General features: G+C 35.0%; 1 protein-coding gene across 3 annotated transcripts in view; it reads left to right on the top strand.

Moving 5' to 3' along the window:
- The window catches only part of DLC1 (DLC1 Rho GTPase activating protein), a 522,133-nt gene that overhangs the window by 38,872 nt on the left and 461,520 nt on the right, over window positions 1-21,741 (top strand). Inside the window, exon 2 of one of the 3 annotated variants that reach the window (XM_074000320.1) lies at window positions 4,234-4,424. The exons of the other annotated variants lie outside the window; for them this stretch is intronic. The gene's annotated coding sequence lies outside the window, so the exon portion shown is untranslated. The remainder of the gene's footprint in view (window positions 1-4,233; window positions 4,425-21,741) is intronic. 3 annotated transcript variants of the gene reach the window in all.

The raw sequence follows: 21,741 nt of genomic DNA, 5'->3' as shown, positions 1-21,741 counted from the left end.
CCTTCAAAAATATTCTACCCTTTACACCAATTTTTGCAAGTGCCACTGTGCAAGGTTCTGTGAATCAAGCAAGATGAAATGTTTAGCTCTTCTCCTAAGAGACTAAGTTAAAGATGCCAGGAATCTCGCTGTGAGGAGCTGTTTCTGTGAAGAAAAGGATCTTACATCACTCATGATTTTTAAAAAATTAATTTAGAGTTTCATACATCATTTTTTCTAGGATATAATATTATTTTGTCCATAAATACTTCATTTTGTATCTCTTACAAGTTAGGCCTTTTTAAAAACAGCCACATTATGACCACATCTAGCACATAATGATAAATCTTTAATATCATCTCATAATTCTTTTGTGCTCAAATTTATCTGACTGCCTCAAAAATGGCTTTTTGCAAGGTGAAGTGTCAGAATCAGGATCCAAACAAGGTCCACCGACTGCATTTGGCTAATGTAGTCCTCAAGGGTTTTACTTCCTAACAGTTCCAAAGTACAAATACTTTTTATAAATGAAAAAGTGAAAAGGAACAGGAAGAGAAGTATAGTTTTATTCTCTGTTCTTGCTATTATGTTCCCTATAGATAATCATAATTTTAGAGTTTTTGATTTTTCTTTCAAAATAATTTTTTGAAAATATAAATAATGTCTCTCATACATATGTGGTCCCCTCTTCTTATAAAAACAAATTGACATACTCTACACATTGCCTCATAGCTATTTTTCTGGTTTTTTTTCCTAAAAATATATTCTAGATACCACTTTACAACAGCATATAAACATCATTCTAATTTATTTCTATGATTGCATAGTATTTCATTGTAGGAATGTAGTGTAGTTTATCCACACATTTTGATGGGTATTTTGCTATTATAAGAAATCAAAATTTGCTTTGTATCTGTGGAGGTATATTATCAAGATGAATTTTAGGAGTGAGATTACTATATCAAAAGATGAAAACATATGTAGTTTTCTGCTTAATTCCAAATCCCCTTCCATAGGCGGTACACATATTACATTTCTGCCAGCAATGTATGGAAGCATCTGTTCCCAAAAGCCTGGCCAGCAGGGTATGTTCTCAAATGTATGGATTCTTGCCAGTCTAAAGGATAAGAAATGATATCTCAGCGTAATTTTAAATTGAATTTCTCTCATTAGCAGTAAGAATAAACACCATTTAAGCATGTGTAAAGGCCATTTACATTTCTTTTTATGTGTACCATATATTGTTTTACCTATTTTTATAGATATTTTGTTTTTTCTTTTCAATTCTCAAGAATGATTTCATATTTTGGAAATACTATTCACTTGTCTGTGACTTGGTTCCAAATGGCTCTTCCCAGTTTGTCTATTTGTCTATGCTGTGTTTTGCCATGTAAAATTTTGATTTTTCTCCCATATATCAAATGTATCAATCTTTTTCCTACTTGTCCTTGGATTGTTTACACTAGCTTTTATTTTATTTTGTTAAAGTTTTTATTTAAATTGACCCAATTCTTTCTTTTAGTGTACCACTCTGTGAATTTTAACACATATATAGGTTCTGTAACCACCACCAAAATCAAGGTGCAGAATCCCCTATTCTATCTCCTTTGTTGGCACACCCTCAACCTACCTGTAACTCCTGTCTCTGGTAGTTTTTCCACTGATTTTTTTCTTGTGGTTTTCCAAATATATAATCATCTTATCTATAAGTTAAGATAGCCTCTTCCTTTTTAATTTTTATGTCTGTAATGGCTTTGTCTTTAACATCTAATTTCTTTGACTAATACCTCCAACACATTTTGGACTAGAAGTACAGTTAATAACCTTACCCATTTTTAAAATTGGATATTTATATTTGTCTTGGATTTATGAAACATATATAAAATTTATCATAGTTCTGAAATGTAGTGAACTTAAAAATTCAAGCAGTCAGTATTACCTGCATGATATATAGTTGTCCTGTAAAATGCTATTATTGCAAAGCTCTGGTAGATAGGTAAGTAGGTAGATGAATAGACAGATGAAGAAATAACTACTGAAGAATGAGCTCTCCAGTTAAAGATTTTAAATAAATTTGCCATCTATTTTCCTTCAATATTGCCAGAATATTATTCACTTTACCCCAGTTTTGCATTTTAAAAAATTAAAGTAAAATTAAATCTTTCACATGTAGTGACTTTTCATTTTTAAATAATTTCTACTTTAGGAGGATGAAGCAGGAAGATCCTTTAAGAACAGGAGTTCAAGACCAGCCTGGGCAACACAGCGAGACCTCTCCCCAACCTTGTTTCCACAAAATGAAAAACTTAGCCAGGTGTGACTGTAGTTGCTTAGCCAGGTGTGCACCTCTAGTCCTAGCTACTGAGGAAGCTGAGGCAGGAAGATTGCTGGAGCTCAGAAGTACAAGGCTGCAGTGAGCTATGATTGCACCAGTGTACTCTAGCCTGGGTGACAGAACAATATTCTGTCTCAAAAAAAAAAAAAAAAAAAAAAAAAAAGGGGAGAACACTTTAAATATACAATATTTATCTGAATTTTTTCTAAATAATTGTAGACAAATTGATTTTGTCAATTTGTAAAATGAACTGTCGTAATATGAACTAGCACAAAAAGTTTGATTCTAGACATTGCAAACGTCCCTGTTTTAACCAACAATTTTTTTGAATTAAAAAAAAAAAAACATAATCTCACTGAGATTTTTTTTTAAAGAATATTATCACTGAAATGAAGGCATCAGGCATCAGTAGGGTTTGTTCCTTCGGAAGATTGTGAGGGGAGGATCTGTTCCAGGCCTCTCTCCTTGACTGGTAGATGGCTGTCTTCATGTTCTCATGATGTTCTCCCTCCATGCCTCTCTCTGTGCCCAATTTTTTTTTTTTCATGAGGACACTAGCCACGTTAGATTAATGCCCATTCAAATGGCCTCATTTCAACCTGATTTTCTCTTTAAAGACTCTATCTCTAAATAAGGTTACATTCTCTGATACTGGAGGTTAGGACTTCAACCTGAGAATGGTGGGGGAGGAGGAGTACAATTTAACCTATGATGTGTAGTTTATACGAAATCCAGATTAAAGGCTAATTACACAATCTGCTTTTGGGGTCAACTTTTCGTATGAAAACTTGGTGATTTTCTAACTGAGAAAAACAAATTGTTAAATATAGGAACCTACCTGTTCATTAAGAAGTATCTTTATTTTAGGTGCATGTCTGTGGGGGCCTTGTGAGGACAAGCTATATTCTCTGACCCCATCATAAACTTGTCTGGCCAGCCTACAGAGTGATTGCTCACATCTCATGTTTAAGTAAGAAATTATCTTAAGAAAGTATTATTTTTATTTGAAAATAAGTGAAAGTTACTTTTTCAGTTCTTTTCAGATTGGTATATTTCAGGATTTTTAATGTTTTTAGGCATTAGGCAATGATTTCCTACTATTCCATCTGAGTATCCAGTAAAATTCAAAACAAATGCAAGTCCTACATGACTCAGCTATATTAGAAATAAATATGGCTGATATATTTAAGGACAGCAATGCAACTTAACAAATAATGTTAAATATGAATTTGCATTGTATGATCTCTTTTGCTACTTTGTCTTGGAAATTCTATGATAACAACATAATGTCTAGGTTTTCTGACACTAGCCCAATAGATAGCTGCCTTGTTTACATTCTCTTTATTGTAGTTCAATTTCAGAAGGTTCTGGGCATCTTTATGCAATTTTATAAAGTTAAGTCCCTCAGCCTTTGGGCAATACTATTGAACACTGACCTTGGAATCTAGGAAATGAATATAAATGAGATTCTAAATAGAATGTGTTTCCTTTCATAGCACAGATGATGTATAAAATGAACACAGAAATGTGCCATCTATTTGAATTTGAGTTACATACTTTTGTGTTTTCCTTGGGTAGAAGGGTCTGTGATTACAGATGACAGAATTGGAATTCACAATGATTTTCCTGAAAACTACTACATAGAATTATTTTTCCATTACTCAGTATCTTTGCAAAGCATTTTACTGTAATTTTTCTACTTAGAATGTAAGCTTTTACTGTAAAATGAATATTAACATAATTACATAGTGTTGAATGACATAGAAATTGCAAATTATTTTATTTGAGATGAATCTTTCAGTAAAACTGTTTTATTAAAGCGTTCAAAGTAAGCATAAAAATATCACCCCGCCCTGGTAAGACAGCTAATGTAATAAATGGAGCTCACAGGCTAAACTCATTTTATCTCCTTATTTTAGATAGGCATTTTCCAAAAACAAACCATATCACTGAAGAATGCAAGACTGTTTCTTTAGAACCTTCCACGCTTAACTTGAAAGCTGTCAACCCAGGAGGCTGAAACAGAGCAAGATTATGAATCCTGAGTGAATGGCTCATTCTTTGCGCCCATGCTTTTGCTGCATGCTGCCATGTGGTACAAGGCTGAGAGGTATGCACTATGATAGCTAATGAAGCACTTCCTTTATGTCACACTGACCAGAACTCTTATTTGAAGCCCGTATATTATGCCACTGAAATCTCACAATGTTAGCTTTTGTTCTGGCTAGCAGAGGCAGTTGCTTGTCCTTTCTGTAGCTAAATTTCATGCACCAAAGTTGTTAGACCCTTTACTAATATGTGTAGCTCTAAGTCATAAAACCAGCTTCTGCTATGTTTGCAAGAATGTTTTGTTTTGTCTGCCTTTTTAATGACAGCATCCCCTAAAGCCAATCATTTGTGACTTTCAGGCCATTGAGAGATAAAAGGCTTGAAGTAAAAGTCATTGGCCCTCCTGAAGTCACTCATCTATGTCAAATATAGTGATTCAATTAACATTTTAAGAACAGAGATTGAGAAGAAACTTAATTTAGGATGAAAAGAATGGCATCAGATGGACCAAAATTAATTACACTGTGTAATACTCAATGTACTGAGAAATATTCAGTGTGACTCATTTGTTATATTTAAACATATTATTCTCATAAGGTATTATGTGATTAGGGCCTCCTTTTCTGGACTATGGTTAGATTTTGTGTCTCAATGCATGCTTTAAGAAAGTGACCTAAAGAACAATACATACTGATTGTCATAACAATCTATGAAATATAGGCTTCAATTAACCTAAATGCAAATAAGAAATATTTAAGAGTTCCTCAAAGCTTATAAATTTTTAAATGAAGAAATTATGAACCACCTTCTCAAACCTGAGGTGTATCAAGTCCTTCAGGGAGTCCTCCATGGTTCCTTCCTCTCCGTCATTGACCACATCCCATCAGTCACAAAATACCATAACTACACGTCCCAAAACTAGCGGCTTCTCTTCAATCCCTTCTCCAAGCCCTTTGTATAAGTAGCCACCATTTTTCATTGTGTGAAAGTTGATTGTACAAATTGGATCATTCTTGTAATATTCAGCTAAATCAGAATAGAAGAACCAGGGACAAAGCACTCGGGACATATAGCACCTGCTCCAAGAATTAAATGTTCCACAAGGCCAGCTGCTGAAACTGCCTATTGGAACCTGAAACAAGTTTTTCTCTCATAGCTACTCAAACAACCTGCTGTGAGTCTAAGGCCAGTTTTACCCACTACTGTCAATCATCAATCAGAGCTTGCCAGCTCCCCAGAATTTTACTAGTGCCAATGAACTTTCTGAAAAAACAATATGTAACATTTTTCCTTTTTAGAAAACCTCCAACCTTCTCCTTGTTTTTTGAACACTAGTTTGTGTGTATGCCCTGAGTTGCAAGTCTTGCTTCCCTAATAAAATTTAGAGATTCGTCTCTTAAATTGCATTTGACCTAGACACCTGGATCTAACACACCTGTTATTTTATCCTGTTTTCACACTGCTATAAAGAAATACCCAAGGCTGGGTAATTTTAAAGAAAAGAGACTTAATTGACTCACAGTTCCACCTGGCTGGGGAGACCTCAGGAAACTTTCCATCATGGCGGAAAGTGAAGGGGAAGCCGGCACCTTCTTCACAAGGTGACAGGAGGGAGTGAGTGCGAGAACGAGGAAGTGCCACACTTTAAAACCATCAGCTCTCCTGAGAACTCACTCACTATCATAAGCAAAGCAAGGAAAACCACCCCATGTCTACTTAGAACCTCCCTTGACACACAGGGATTACAATTCAAGATGAGATTTGGGTGGGAACAAAGAGCCAGACCATATCACCTGCCTTTGGGCTGGCCTCACAACCTCCAGACTCTTCTCACATTCTTTACTTCCTTTCTTCCACTCAAACTGTTTTCCAAATAATCACCCAGACTGCACCACAGTGAAGCACAGCTGAGACAGTGGCCCTCACCTGTTCTGTGTGTGTTGCTGCATCTCACCATTTGGTCTTGTTAGAAACAATTAACTAGTGCGGGTTGGCTTTCTCAGTCTAAAAATAATTTTTAAAAACAGTGAAATATTCAGGATAACACAGTTACTAAAAGTTTTATGTAAAAGTGCTTGAAGAAGAAGCAGAGAGGAAATCGTTTAAGTCACTGAAACTCCCTAAAAATAGAATAACATTCAGAGTTCCCCAGCAGCTTTCCCCTGTCTCATACTCAGTTATCCTCACTGACTTCTCACCCTTCTGGTCTAAGCTTATCTGTTGTTTCTTCAGAAAGTACTTTCTCTCAGACTCCTGAATACACATATGACAATTGCTACATTATAAATAAATTCACAATTGTATAATAAATTGCTTACTGTCTGTCATAACTGATAGACTTTCAGCCCCACCAGGGCCGGAAAAAGTCTGTCTTCTCCACTAAGCTATGTGTCTTGCACGTATCAGACTGTCAGTAAATTGTGAAAATAACAAATGAATTAAATAATGGATTTCATAGTCTAGCAACAGATCTGGCCACTTATCAGCATCCCTGAGAGCATCCACTTTAGAAACAGGCATAATTCCCACTTTCACATTGTGTATCACTGTGATGCAGGTCCTTAAAGCAATTGACCAGCTAGGTCTCAGTCAGAAAAGAGCAGTCCTGTCAGGCGCCCAGCCTACGTCTGTATTAGCTCTCACTACCTGGTACATAGTCTGTCCTGAGAAGCAGCATCACTTGGTCCATTCTTGTGACCTCTGCCCAAAGTCTCTTCAAAAGGAGTCTGCAGGAAGCAGGCATCATGAAGGAGTCCTCAGAAGAGGCAGTGTACCAGGAAGCTACCTGGCCTGGACTCCCTGCAGGGGTATTCAAATTTTGCTACACATTAGAATCACTTTTCAAAACCCCGGTGGCCAGATGAATCCCAATATGTATTAAATCAGAATTTTTGGAAGTCAGACGTAGACATCAATATTTTCTAGGATTTCCAGGTGATTCCAACATGTAGCCAAGTTACAGATGCCACACTCTAGGGTTTTGTGACCCGTGCTTCAGGACCAGGGACATTGGCATCTCCCCGAAGTGTTTTAGGAGGGCAAAGTCATAGCTCTGTCCCAGATCTATGAAATCAGAATTTGCATTTTAAAGCAAATCCCTTGTGTAGAGTTGTTCGAGCTCTTTATACATTCTGGTAATCCATCCTCCTTGGCTGCTATGAATGTTGAGGTGTGAGAAGCACTGCTCTAGCACACTTGACAGCAGTATCACACTGATAACTTACTCCTGGCCATTTTCTTTCTCTTCTGTCCTTCTTTTCTCTTCCATCTGTCTCTTCAATCTATATACCAGCCATCTAGAACTCCAATTACCTGGAATGCCATCTCTTTCTTTCTTAGTAAACTATTTTTAATATTATAAAACCTTTAAACATGTAGAAAGTCCAGGGGAAAATATGATGAAAACCTATGTATGCACCATTAATATGTAACAGAAATAAACTTACTACCATTGAGTCCTTTCTTATTTAAAGAAAAATGCTACAAGGCCAGGCCCGGTGGCTCATGCCTGTAATCCTAGCACTTTGGGAGGCCAAGGCGAGAGGATCACTTGAGACCAGGAGTTTGAGACTAGCCTGGCCAACATGGTGAAACCTTGTCTCTACTGAAAATACAGGAAAAAACAAAAAAGCTTGGCATGGTAGCAGGCACCTGTAGTCCCAGCTACTTGGGAGGCAGAGGCAGGAGAATCGCTTGAACCCAGGAAGAGGAGGTTGTAGTGAGCCGAGATCATGTCACTGCATTCCAGCCTGGGCAACAGAGTGAGACTCTGTCTCAAAAAAAAAAAAAATTAAAAAATTAAAAAGCTACAAACATAAAACGAAAGCCACCTATTCATTTCTATCTAATTTTAGTCTGTTGCTCCATAAATGTGTCCGTTATCCTGAAGTTGCTATGGCTATATTGTCTTTTCCACCATTTTTGTTTTGCGTTAGAAATACCTTATAAAAAATATAAAAAAACCTGTCCTCATCGAGCTTATATTCTGCTGTGTGGGCAGATAACAAGCACAATTAGTAAGTAATTTACACTAGAAGATGGTATGTGATATGTAGAAAAATAAGCAACAGAGAGTTCAATGGAGTTCTGAGGAGCGTTGTCATTTTAAATTCAGTGGTCAAGGAAGGCGTGTCTGAAGAGTTTATATTTAAACAAAGGAGTGAAGGAAGTAAGGGAATGAATCGTGAGGTTATTGAGCAGAAGTGTTACAGACTGAGAGAAGAGCCAATGAGAAGAGTAAGTGTTACAAGACTGAGAGAACAGAAAGAGACGTGCTTGACATGTTCAAAGAAAAGCAAAGATGCTTTGTGGGTGGGAGCAGATTAATGGAACTGGAGGTTAATAGCAGAGAATGAGTGAAAACCCAATCACGTAGGGCCTTGCAGGCAGTTGTAAGATCTTTGGAGTTTTCTTTGAATAAAATCAATAACTATTAGAATATTTGAGCAGACATCTTAACAGATATCTCTGGCTGCTGTGACAGACCTCAGATTGTGAGTGGGGAGATGGAATGAGAACCAGAGCATAAAGGTAGAAGCAAAAGTCCAAGCAAGAGATCAGGTTCTTGAACCAGACTGGTGGCAGTAGAGGTGGTAAGAAAGGACCATAATTCAAAGACATTTTGAAGTTTGAGGTTGAAAGATTTCTTAGAGGGATTGGGAATAAGGTGTGAGAAAGAGAAAAGTCAAGTATGAGAAACTGAAAGGATTGAGTCACCATTAATGGAAATAGAAAAGAATTCGAGAAAAACAGTTGGAGGGAAAACCTGGAAGTGTAGCTTTTGGAAATTTTACCTCTGAGATGGCTTTGGAACACCAAAGTGGAGATGTAAAACAGGTATTTCAGTATGCAAGTCTGGAGACCAAGGGGAAGAACCTGGATGGCACTATAGGAGTTTGAAAGTGATGAGCATATAGCCGGGTGCAGTGGCTCACATCTGTAATCCCAGCGCTTTGGGAGGCCGAAGCAGGCAGATCACCTGAGGTCAGCAGTTCGAGACCAGCCTGGCCAACATGGTAAAACCCCTCCTCTACTAAAAGTACAAAAATTAGCCAGGCGTGGTGGCGGGTGCCCATAATCCCAGCTACTTGAGAGGCTGAGGCAGGAAAATCACTTGAACCCAGGAGGTGGAGGTTGCAGTGAGCCGAGACTGTGCCATTGCACTCCAGTCTGGGCCACAGAGTGAGACTCTGTCTCAAAAACAAAACAAAGCAAAACAAACAAACAAAAAGTGATGAGCATATAGCCATGGGAGGAAATGACAAGAGAAGTGTTTACGGATTATTAGAACAAGAAGCCCCGCATACTAACATCAAGGGGGCAGGGATGTTAGAAAGATCCAGCCAAGGGCACAAAGAATAGCAAGGGAGACACAAGAAAAATATTTTGAAGAGAAGGAAGTATTCAAACATATCAAATGTCCTCAAGTAAGATAAGGGCTAAGAATTAACTATTAGATTTATTAATGTGGAGGACTTGGGTGACCTTGACAAGAATAGTTTTGAAGGTGTAGGGATCAAAGACTGATGGGTATTTGTTCTAAAGAGAATAAGAAGAGAGAAAATGGAGACAATAAGTGTAGAGAATTCTTTTAAAAATTTTGCCACGAAGGGGGACAGAAAAATGGAGAGGCTGGGAGCAGTGGCTCATGCCTGTAATCCCAGCACTTTGGGAGGCTGAGGGGAGAGGATTGTCGGAGCCCATGAGTTTGAGACCAGCTTGGGCAACATAGTGAGACTCTGTCTCTACAATTTTGTTTTTAATTAAAAAATTAAAAACCAGGAAGGAAGTGGAAAAATAGCTGGAGAAGCAAGTGTAATCAACAGAGGATTGTGTTTGATATAAGAAAAAACACTATGTGTGTATGCTGATAAGAAACTCAATGAAATGAAGATGAAATAGGATGAAAAATACAGAAGTGATACTCTACAACTCATGAGAGAGAAAGGGATATAGTACATGCATGGAGAAATTGGCCTTATATAGGAGCACAGAAAGTTCATCTAAAACAGTAAGAAAAAAGGTGATATCAGAGAAATGCAAATCAAAACCACAATGAGATACCATCTCACACCAGTTAGAATGGCGATCATTAAAAAGTCAGGAAACAACAGGTGCTGGAGAGGATGTGGAGAAATAGGAACACTTTTACACTGTTGGTGGGATTGTAAACTACTTCAACCATTATGGAAAACAGTATGGTGATTCCTCAAGGATCTAGAACTAGATGTACCATATGACCCAGCCATCCCATTACTGGGTATATACCCAAAGGATTATAAATTATGCTGCTACAAAGACACATGCACACGTATGTTTACTGCGGCACTATTCACAATAGCAAAGACTTGGAATCAACCCAAATGTCCATCAGTGACAGACTGGATTAAGAAAATGTGGCACATATACACCATGGAATACTATGCAGCCATCAAAAAGGATGAGTTTGCGTCCTTTGTAGGAACATGGAGGCAGCTGGAAACCATCATTCTCAGCAAACTATCACAAGAACAGAAAACCAAACACCGCATGTTCTCACTCATAGGTGGGAACTGAACAATGAGATCACTTGGACTCAGGAAGGGGAACATCACACACCGGGGCCTATCATGGGGAGGGGGGAGGGGGGAGGGGGGAGGGATTGCATTGGGAGTTATACCTGATGTAAATGACAAGTTGATGGGTGCAGCACACCAACATGGCACAAGTATACATATGTAACAAACCTGCACGTTATGCACATGTACCCTACAACTTAAAGTATAATAATAATAAATAAATAAATAAATAAAAAGAAAAAAAAAAAAGAAAAAAGGTGATATATATGTACATGACAGCTGATAGATATTTACTTTGTCAATATAATGACTTATAAATGTTACTTTACTGATAATTAGCAATCAATAGCACACTAGTGACTAATGCTGTCAAGGTTTAGGTGTGTTTGCAGTCTCTGTGTGTTGATAACTATTGCATTAATGAAACTAATATTTTATAAGGTGAAGTAACAAGATTTTAGTATAATATTCCTATTCCTAATTCTGTGAGTAACCAATGAAAGCTAAATTTCTTCAAAACATACTACTTTTCCATAAAATTAAATAATTTCTTCTAATGTACCAAATAAAAAGATTCATTGTGAAATACATATTAATGCTCTCTAGAAAAGATTTAGTTTATGTGTTTTCTCTGTGATCATTTTCTTTCACGTAGACTTCATACTTTCTTTTAATAGGAGAACATGACAATAAATGTTAGTTTTTCAAAAAATAAAAAATACAAAGTTCAATCTCATTGTCTTGCATTTGTAAAATATGACAAAACCTTATTTAAAAAACATTTTTCTGTAGTAATTTTGTTGTTGCTTTTCTCTTATTCCACTGTTAATTATTCTCAGAAATTAACACTCTATGAACACATTTCTGGTACATGGTATAGAACAGTGGTCTTTAATTAATTGTTTATATAACTGCCCAACAGAACTTTGGGAAAATATGTATTCACTCATATATTTTTAAGTTTACAGCTGATATTTCTATCATAAGATTAAATAGTTGTGAATGATATAATTTCTAGTTTATTTTTATTGTATATAAGTTTTGATATATTTTCATCAAAATACTGAATCTGAAATTTAGCTAATTCAATTTATTAAAACTTTGTCCATAAATATTTTACTGGCAAATCTAATCTTCATTATCAACCAATCAGTCAGATCCAATAAACATGTTAATATTCTTCCTTTACAATTATTTCACTTCCAAGTCCTACCTTGTATATAGGTATATATCTAGACAGATACATATATACATGTATATATATGTGTGTGTGTATATACATATATACATATATATGTACCTGTCTAGAGTTACACATATATACCTGTCATACACACATATACCTGTCTAGATATGTACTTAGATATAGATACCTATGTATACCTATAGATATACACCCAGATAGATACCTATATATACCTAGATATAGATACATATGTTTGATAGATACACGTTTTCCTTGCCAAAAGTTTTTCATCTAGATAAAATAAGATGTCTGACCTTCAATCATTTCGTACTGAACCTCTCTTTGAATTGTTCTCAAAGGACCTTAATATGCCTTATGTAGCACTCCAGAAGTTTTACAGTTGAGAGAAATGCACCTTAGTAACATTGCAGATGAATGAGAGATTATTTGTTAAGTGGGGAAAATGCTATTGTGAAAGGGGTTGGAGGGAAAGAGAGAGTAATCCTTTTCCCATGATCAACCCATTGACTTGTTCTTAGGCAAATTAATTTTAGGAAACAGAGATATGGAAATTCAAAATCTAGAACTACAGCCCTTAAAACTATCTGAACCCATATATACCTGGAAAATTTTTGTGTGCTCTTCGAGATATGCGTGCACATACTGAAAACTGTGATTTAGAACAACGCGTGCTAGATTGAACATCTAAAAGCTACATTCTTTGTTTTGGCTGACTACAAATGACTTTTCTGTGTAAATCATTTAACTCACCAAGTATTAATTATATTTTTGCAAAGTAAGGGATTTGGTCTAAGGTAATATTTTCCAAAGAGTTTTCAAATGAATATTCCTCACAAAGCGTTCTTTGAAAAAAAAAAAAAAGGGTGTGTGTGTGTGTGTGTGTGTATTTAAATAAATCTCTGGAATGCTGTAAAATGTGCTTTTTGTGAAGAGTAAAATGCACATTGGTAGAGTAAATTCACTGAGAATTCTTGCAGGAGAAAAACATATTTAACTTCATTTAACCCATTGATTTCTAGACTATTTGATCATACACAATTGTTATTTTTGTATCATAGCTAATAGCACCACTAAGGGCTACTGTTCTAAGGAACATACTTCAAGAATCTGAGCCAGAGTTGTCTGAGACTCTAGCTATACAGTTCCATGATTTAATATGAAACATGTAGCTTGATTCCAGTAGTAACTGCCTTCACTGTTCTTCTTAAATGATTCATCCATTCAATAGTGTTTAAGGTTTAATTAAGATAACTCAGGCTGCTCTGGAAAGAGCTAAAATAATATACATAATGACATTTTGTTTTAAGATTCTATTATTTTATTTCTTTTCTATTTATACAAAATGCTCCTGCAGAAAACCATATGCATATATATATACATATATGTTTACCATGGGGTATGAGTGGGACTCACCTTCCTTTTTACTTATAAAATTCAAATTGCCTGTAAGTAGCTCAAGCAGACTATGCAAAAGTCTGTATTAGTCTTCTCACATTGCTACAAAGATACTACTAAGACTGGGTAATTCATAAAGAAGAGAAGTATAATTGACTCACAGTTCCTCTTGGTTGGGGAAGCCTCAGGAAACTTACAATTGTGACAGAAGACAAAGGGGAAGCAAGGACCTTCTTCGCATGGCAGCAGGGTAGACAAGCACAGTGTGAACAGAGAAAAAATCTGCCATTTTTAAAACCATCAGATCTTGTGAGACTCCCTATCACAAGCACAGCATGGGGGAACCGCCCCCTATAATCCAATCACCTCGCCTCAGGTTCCTCCCTTGACACATGAGGATTACAGTTCAAGATGAGATTCGGGTGGGGACACAGAGCCAAACCATATCAATGTCTCTCTAGTGTATTGTCAGGATAGTTACCTGTTTCTCAGACTGGAGTCTGGGAATCTCAATGATGAAGATACTACACTGGTTTCTTCAACCTCAGTACCTGCCTTGCACATATAAGTACAACAAATATTTCCTAAATGAATTTAACTCTTTCTGCCTATTCACATGTATTTTATAAACAAGCCAGAGAGCCACTTTTGAAAACAATGGAAAGGATAGAAATAAAGGATAACAGGTTGCTAGACCATCTCTTTAAGTTCTAGAATTTTCAAGTGATCTTTGAAAATCCAAATGCATGACATGCCTGAGCCACTTTTGTCTTTTTTGGCAGTAATACCCTCAGAGTTCTTCTGGTGATTAGTTTAGTATACCTTGCAATTCTGAAGCCAGGCAGGCCTATTTCAATCAACCTGTTCTTTTCCAGATGTTTTTTCTACCGTATCCTTTAACAGGGTTTAAAAATTTAATTCCTCTGCTGTTTAATGTATCAGGATTTTTTGGATTCGTTGTATCACATACATGAGTTATGTTATGTGTGTTAGTTACACAGCAATGTTCTGTGTCATCTCACTGGGGTATTTCATGAAAATGTGGAAGCACAGATGGTGAAAATGTAATTGGAGGGTTGAAGCAGTTAAATTTGCTTACCTCATCTAGTGCTTTATAGAGTGTTTTGAAATAATTTTCAACTCAAATGGAAGTGCTTTCTAATACAGTTTGTAGTTTTCCTTGGGATAATGAGCTCCTAAAGAAAATACTTTTTTTTTTAAGTATTAAGTTTCTTTTCATACAATTGTTTTACTTGCCATTTAGTGATTTCTTCTATTACTCATGGACTTATCACCTCACTAAGACTGATTATTCAGCAGTGAATACTGCCTCCTAACTGACTTGAGAAACCTGACTTAAAGTAATTTCTACTTAAGATGTTATTTCCTTCCTGTGTTTTCACTACTAATTTTTGCCAGCCCCAGAGTAAGAAAATAAGTCATCTTTAGGTGGAGACTCATTTCCTGACTTTTAATATAGTTGGTCAGTTATAGCTAAATGTAATGGAAGGAAAAATGTTTAAAAATAAGATAAATGTCTTATATTTTATAAATTGATGGGACAACATAAAAAAGAGAGAAGAATCCTTTCACTGAAATTCAGTCATTATAATTGATCTCCCACTGAACTCATGCCAACATTTTTCTGGAGCCCAGAACAGTATTTTCTAAAAAGAGAAATTCTGTTGTCAGAAATGTAAGTGATCTTCCCCATGGCTCAGCTAAGAAATTAATCAACGATAACACCCACCCAAATAAACTCGATTTTGTTTGTTTACTGGCTATCTTGATGTTTACTAACAGGTGGTCATAGAGATATATCTCCATGTTATCAAAAGGAGGTGTGCTCTTAAGTTAAGATGTCAATTAAAGCCGTAGAATCACCAAATCCATATGAGAGCTGATCAGGGTGAGGAGAGTGTCCTCAAGTCTATATAAGGTACCACCTCTTCACACCGTAATGGCAATTAAATTTCCGCCTAATTTTCAGAGGGTGATTTTCAAACATTCAAACCACAGGAAATTCCCTGTAGCTTTATTCATTTAATTAAAAATTATTATTGTTATTTATCATCTCTGTACCTACTTCAGTATTCCAGATCCAAGGCATAGCTCTCCAAGTCCCACCTCTATTTCACCTCTTGAAACTAATTCATTTATTCAATTTAATACCGGGTGTGTAGTACACAGCAATGAACAAGATATAAACCAAAAGGTAAATATTAGTCAAGTTTGTGAGTGTTACAAATGGACAATATCCAAGTACATAATGCCACAGAAACATGTAACATTTGGCTAACCTAGTGAGGTGTAGGGTCGGGTAGGCGTGGGATTGTTAAGTTTAACACAAAGAACTAACAATAGCAACAACAAGACATTGAACTTTTACTATGTGCTAGAACAAACACACTAAATTCTTACCATGTTCTCGGCATTAGGCACCATATATTCCTTTAACAACATAACTCTTGCATTCAAATAACTCAGGTTTTGAAAAGAGATTCTGTTGGATACAGAGATAATTACAATATTTTAAGTGCTATTTTTAAATTCATCATGTAGAACTATAGGTGGTTGAGAAAAATTTTTAAAGGTGTTAAACTTGAAAAGAATCTTGAAGATGAAGCAATTTCATCCAGAAGACAAGGAAGAAAGAGAGATTCCAAGAAAGGAAACGCGTGAAATGGGTGCAAGATAAGTGTGTTTCAGAAAACAGAAAGTATTTCAAAATGATTCAACAAAGCCTCTGTAGAGAAAGGAGTGGGGAGAAGAGATTAGAAAGAGAGGAGGCAGGTATATGAAGTTATGGATTGATAGATGAGTACAGATAGAGGCTAAATATTTTGTTATTAGTCAAGCTAACAAATACCTAGATAAAATGATGTATTTTCTAACCTTGACAAATTTGCCTTCTTAATACATAAACTGTGTTTGTCTCTGCTGCCGACAGAGACAAAACCCATACACCTTTACAACATTGAGAGCAATAGGATATATTCACCTTTAGTTTGAGGACAGGGAACAAGAGATGTAGAGAAGCATTATCCTGGGGCTGGAAGAGCATTCCTCGAGACAGTGATATTTCTGGTTACAGACTGTGTTGGGTGAGTAACAGAGGCAGTTATTTTCTTCTTTAATAAATGTATTAAATGTGATTCATGATATGAGTGGCCCTCTGTGTTTTCAGTACATTACGAGAGAGCCCCTCTTACACAAGTCTATATGAAGGTCTTTTGATATAATGCTAAAGGCTTTGAGTTTTATGCAAAAAGCTTTGAGTTTTATGCAAAAAGCTATGAAAATATCAATAATTGGTCAGTAATAACTACTAAAAATATTCAGAAGGTCATAAAAATTTGTTCAATTGTTTATTATAAGTTCTAAATTGAAAATACTATTGTTTCCCAATAAATTAAACTGTTCTTCATACAAAGTAATTCTTCCATTATATCATAAGCTTTCCATCATAAAGTGTGAAATTTTCCGCATTTAATTCAAGCAGTCACATGCAATAAAAATAGTTGATTTATCAAAATATTTTCAGAAATTTTATATCATAGACATTTAACATATGATTGTAATTAAACTAAGTCTATGTTTTTTATACATACAACTTAATTCAAGAAGAAAGAACTTCTCCAAAGACTTCTTCACTCTAGGATATATAAAATGTCTACTTCAGGAAATGTAGGATTGTTTTAACAATATACAGCATTCTAGAGACTCTTGCCAAGTTATGACAGAAACCATGATTGATGAATAAAATACAGAAAATGGAAAGAAGTCTAAATCTGGGATATAATATTCCAGAATGATTACAGCCAATTACTAAGACATTGAGCTTGTTGCAAGCACAGCCTGTCTTCTAACGCTGGTTTTCATCATCACTCAATATGTACTGGGTAGATTCTGGAATAAAAGGCCCAGGAAAGCAGAGGACCCCAGTTTTTCCTTCATTTACATAAAACTTCAATGCTGAAGCAGAATTACTTGTTGGTGATTCATGGATAAACCAGTCATATTCTATAAATAAGACATCTGGAAGGTGACTTCAAGTTGCACCTAAAATACAATCTTGTAAAATTCATAGATAAATATGTTTTTTTTTAAAAAAAATTCCTCTGTTAAATTCAATATAAAGGATGTAATCCAATCCTGTTATGGCTTCTTTAAAGGTTCTAAAATATTTCATCATATTAAAATAGTTTTTCAAGATTGTGATTCATAAACATTTAACATTGCAACTGATTAAAAGAAAACAAATTCCCAAAATCTTGGTCTATTTTTAATGCTTGGACATTAAATTGAAGAATAATTTCAGACCATAAAATTCCATGGGTATTTAGCATTTATAGTGGTCTGTGATTATTGCTGAAACAAAGATTAATGACCAATATGAGAAAACCATTACATCCAACAAACTGACCATGAGCCCTATAAATAGCATATCCCTTACAAGATTTTCAAAACTATTTTTGACTTTATCATAGATAAGAATTCCAAGACAGCACAAAAGATTGTTTTCTTAATCCACTTCCCCATTCTCTTTAACATATCCTGGAAGCCAATGCACACATCTAATAACTTGTGAATTATTCTGCTTGGCTGGTATCCCAGTGGGCTTTAAAATATTAATATGTTTAAAGCTGCAAAAATAGTTTATTTTTAATGTGTTTGATAGGGTTCTTAGCATTTTATACATCATCATAAAATATGAAAACATTGGATTCCAAATTGTTTAATTGCTATCCATAATGATATAATACTTCTAAGATTGGTTTAAACATCACAAACAAAAGATAGCAGGAAAATAGAAAGTCTTGTTTTTTTGTCAATTATGTCATTTATCACAGCATAAATGGTTCACAGGTGTAGAATTCTAATGTTCAGATTCCAAATTCAATAGTTTGTCATTATTAGTATTATCATCTGGATAAATGTTCTCTTTATATGGTATTAAACTAGAACTGACAAAGCATATTAAACAAATAGAGTTCAGCAACACCACAAATTGAATTTACAATTGATTAAGCAGAGAATAAGAAGAGTAAACCTTGTCATACAATGCATCATGATCCAATTTGGGTATGGAAAAAGCTACTCTGGGGCCCAATTTGGCCAGGAAAGAAAAGGTGAATACTGTCCGGCAAAGATGACTGAGGGGAAAAAACCTAAGTTTTCCTGCATGACATTTATGAGGTTGGAGCTTTCCAGCTTCTCTTCTTTACTTTATATTATATTTAAAGTATATTTAGTAGCATATGTATGGTATAAGATCTTTACATTATAGACCTTCCCTATTACCTTTCCATAAAATATTATGCTCTAATTTGAGCAGGACATCCATGTTTTATTCAAATTAAAAATGAAAGTTTTAAATGCAATGTTAGTTCTTTTATGAACACAAATATTTTGTTCATAAATGTTGCAGTTTAAATTTATTTACATATGCATTTATTCATAGTTAATTTTAAAATTTTATTAAATGCCTACTATGTGCCATGTACTGTTCTGGCACTGAGGATACCGTGAAAATAGAAACAAAATCCCAGCCCCTGTGGACAGGGCTGCAGTACTGCACAGTTCTAGGGTGGGTGCTACTAAACTTGGAGTCTACGTGAATAGCGGCCCCCTGAAGTTGGCACTGTACCCACTGTGGCTTTTAAGTGGTAACTGATCAAGCATAGATCAAATTCTTTATTTAAGCAGCATTATAGAACAAAGAGACACTGAAGCATATTTTGGAAGTGAATTTCCCAAAAGAAATGAGGCTTACTCCCAAAATTTTACAAAATATTTTAGCTTTTTAAATGGACAGTTGTGTAAAACGGATTGTACACTTTCATGCCTTGCTAAACAGAATATACCGATCAGACCTAACTTATTCTTAATGACTACATTTCATCATCTCAAACACAGACTATTAGACTGTGCTAAAATTCTATGATCACTCTCGAGCATGAATCATGCACAATAATACGCAATGGAGCAGACCCAGCTGCTACATTTTTCAGTTCTTTTGTCTGCTCTTTGTAGTCTCTCCCCTCCTGCTGCAGGCTCTCAGATCCTCCCATCTCTGTGCGTCTCACTAAAGTTCATTTTCTCAGGCCAAAGCACTGCGTTTAATCTTCTATGTACAGATTAACCTCACAGCCAAATTGATCCAAACAATTATACTATGTATATATTATTTAAATTAGAGTAATAAGACCACAGGTAATAAGCTATGAGAACAATCACTGATAAAAATGTTTATTTTGGCTGCTCCAAGACCTTTTGATCTCTGGGTTGCAAATTGTTGAGTTTGTCAGTTAAGTCACCAATCTAGTAAGTTACTTCCTGTTCGTGTGTGTGTGTGTGTGTGTGTGTGTATGTATGTGTAAGAGAGAATGACAAAGAGAGGAGAGAGAAAGAGAGAAAAATTATTTTATGTGCATTGGTTACTATACATGTTATACATGGCATGCAATGCTAATATAAAAATAATGAATAGTAAAACCATTACTTTTATCATTTTAAGATTATTTTCAATGAAATCATCTGTTTATTTTTATTTTTTGGAATTTTTGTATTTTTTTGTTTCAATAGCTTTTGGGATACAACTGGTTGTTGGTTACATGGATGAACTGTGTAATGGTGAAGTCTTGAGATTTTACTGCACCAGTCACCAGAGTAGTGTACATTATACCCAAAATGCAGTGTTTCATCCCTCAGTTCCCACTCACCTTCCCCTCTTCTGAGTCTCTAAAGTCCATTATACCACTCTATATGCCTCTGAATACCCAAAGCTTAGCTCCCACTTACAGATGAGAACATACAGTATTTGATTTTCCATTCCTTAATTACTTTCACTTAGAATAATGGCCTCCAGCTTCATCCAAGTTGCTGCAAAAGACATTATTTTATTCTTTTTTTATGGCTGAGTAGTATTCTCTGGTATGTATGTGTGTATACATAAATATACATACACACACACATGTATATGACATTTTCTTTATAGATATATATAATGTGATTGATATATATCACACAGACATATATACATATCACATTTTCTTTATCCACTCAGTGGTTGATGGGCACTTAGACTGGTTCCATATCTCTTTAATTGTGAATTGTGTTAAAATAAACATACATGTGCAGGTGTCCAAAGAACTAAAAATAGATTTACAATTTGATCCAACAATCCTACTACTGGATATCTACCCAAAGGAAGAGAAGTCATTATATCAGAAAGACACATTTTAAAATTCTTTACCTGATGACTGCACTGGCTATTAGGTCTAAACTATCTACTTCTGAACTTAAGGAAATTGACAATACAAATATCACAGTTCTATCACAAGGCACTACTTCAGGAAAGACTACAAAGTTGTATTATTTTTATGGCTAACAATTAAAAAAAATATATCCTACTTTGCGTTATTTTTGTGAATTTGACTAAATTGAATATTTTCAATTGAATATTTATTTTAAAATAAATATTTGCTAAATACCAACCATATGTAAGGTTCACTAATCACTGGAACAAGCAAATTGATCTTTTCATAATTGATTTATAACATCATTGTCAAATACAGTTAGTCTGTATGCAAAGCTAGGTTATAATTAGAAAATAAATCAATGTGATTTATAATCATAATAAAAATAAGACAAATCATATCATAATTTCAGGAAATGCAGAAAAACATTTGCCAAAATATTGAAATAAAACTATCTTCAGTAATAGGCTATGTAATTGTCTAGCTAAAAATCTCAGGGAATCAACAAAAAAGTTATTGGAACTAATAACTAATTTAACCATGTCTCAAATTACAATATAAATATACAAAACTCAATTAGTATTTCTACATACTAACAAAAAGACTTGAAATTAAGAAAAGCATCAAAAATATAAAATGTTTATGGATAAATTTAACAAAAATTAGGTAAGGTCTACAAACTGAAAACTATGAAACATTGCTAAATGTTTAAAAAGATCTAAATAATTGTGGAGCTATCCCATGTATATTGATCAGACTATCAATAGTGTTGAGGTGACATTTGATCAATCTCCATCAAAATCCAAGACTTTCTTTCGAAGAAACTGATGAACTGTTTCTGAAATTTATATGGAAATTCAAAGGACCTGGATTAGCCAAAACAATTTTTGAAAAAAAAAAAAATTCAGACAATATACAGTTACAATAGTCAAGACATTGTGGGTATGTTTGAAAAGA

The sequence above is a fragment of the Macaca fascicularis genome, chromosome 8, assembly GCF_037993035.2.
Source record: "Macaca fascicularis isolate 582-1 chromosome 8, T2T-MFA8v1.1".
Taxonomy (NCBI): Eukaryota; Metazoa; Chordata; class Mammalia; order Primates; family Cercopithecidae; genus Macaca; species Macaca fascicularis.
This window is presented reverse-complemented; position numbering and strand designations above follow the sequence as displayed.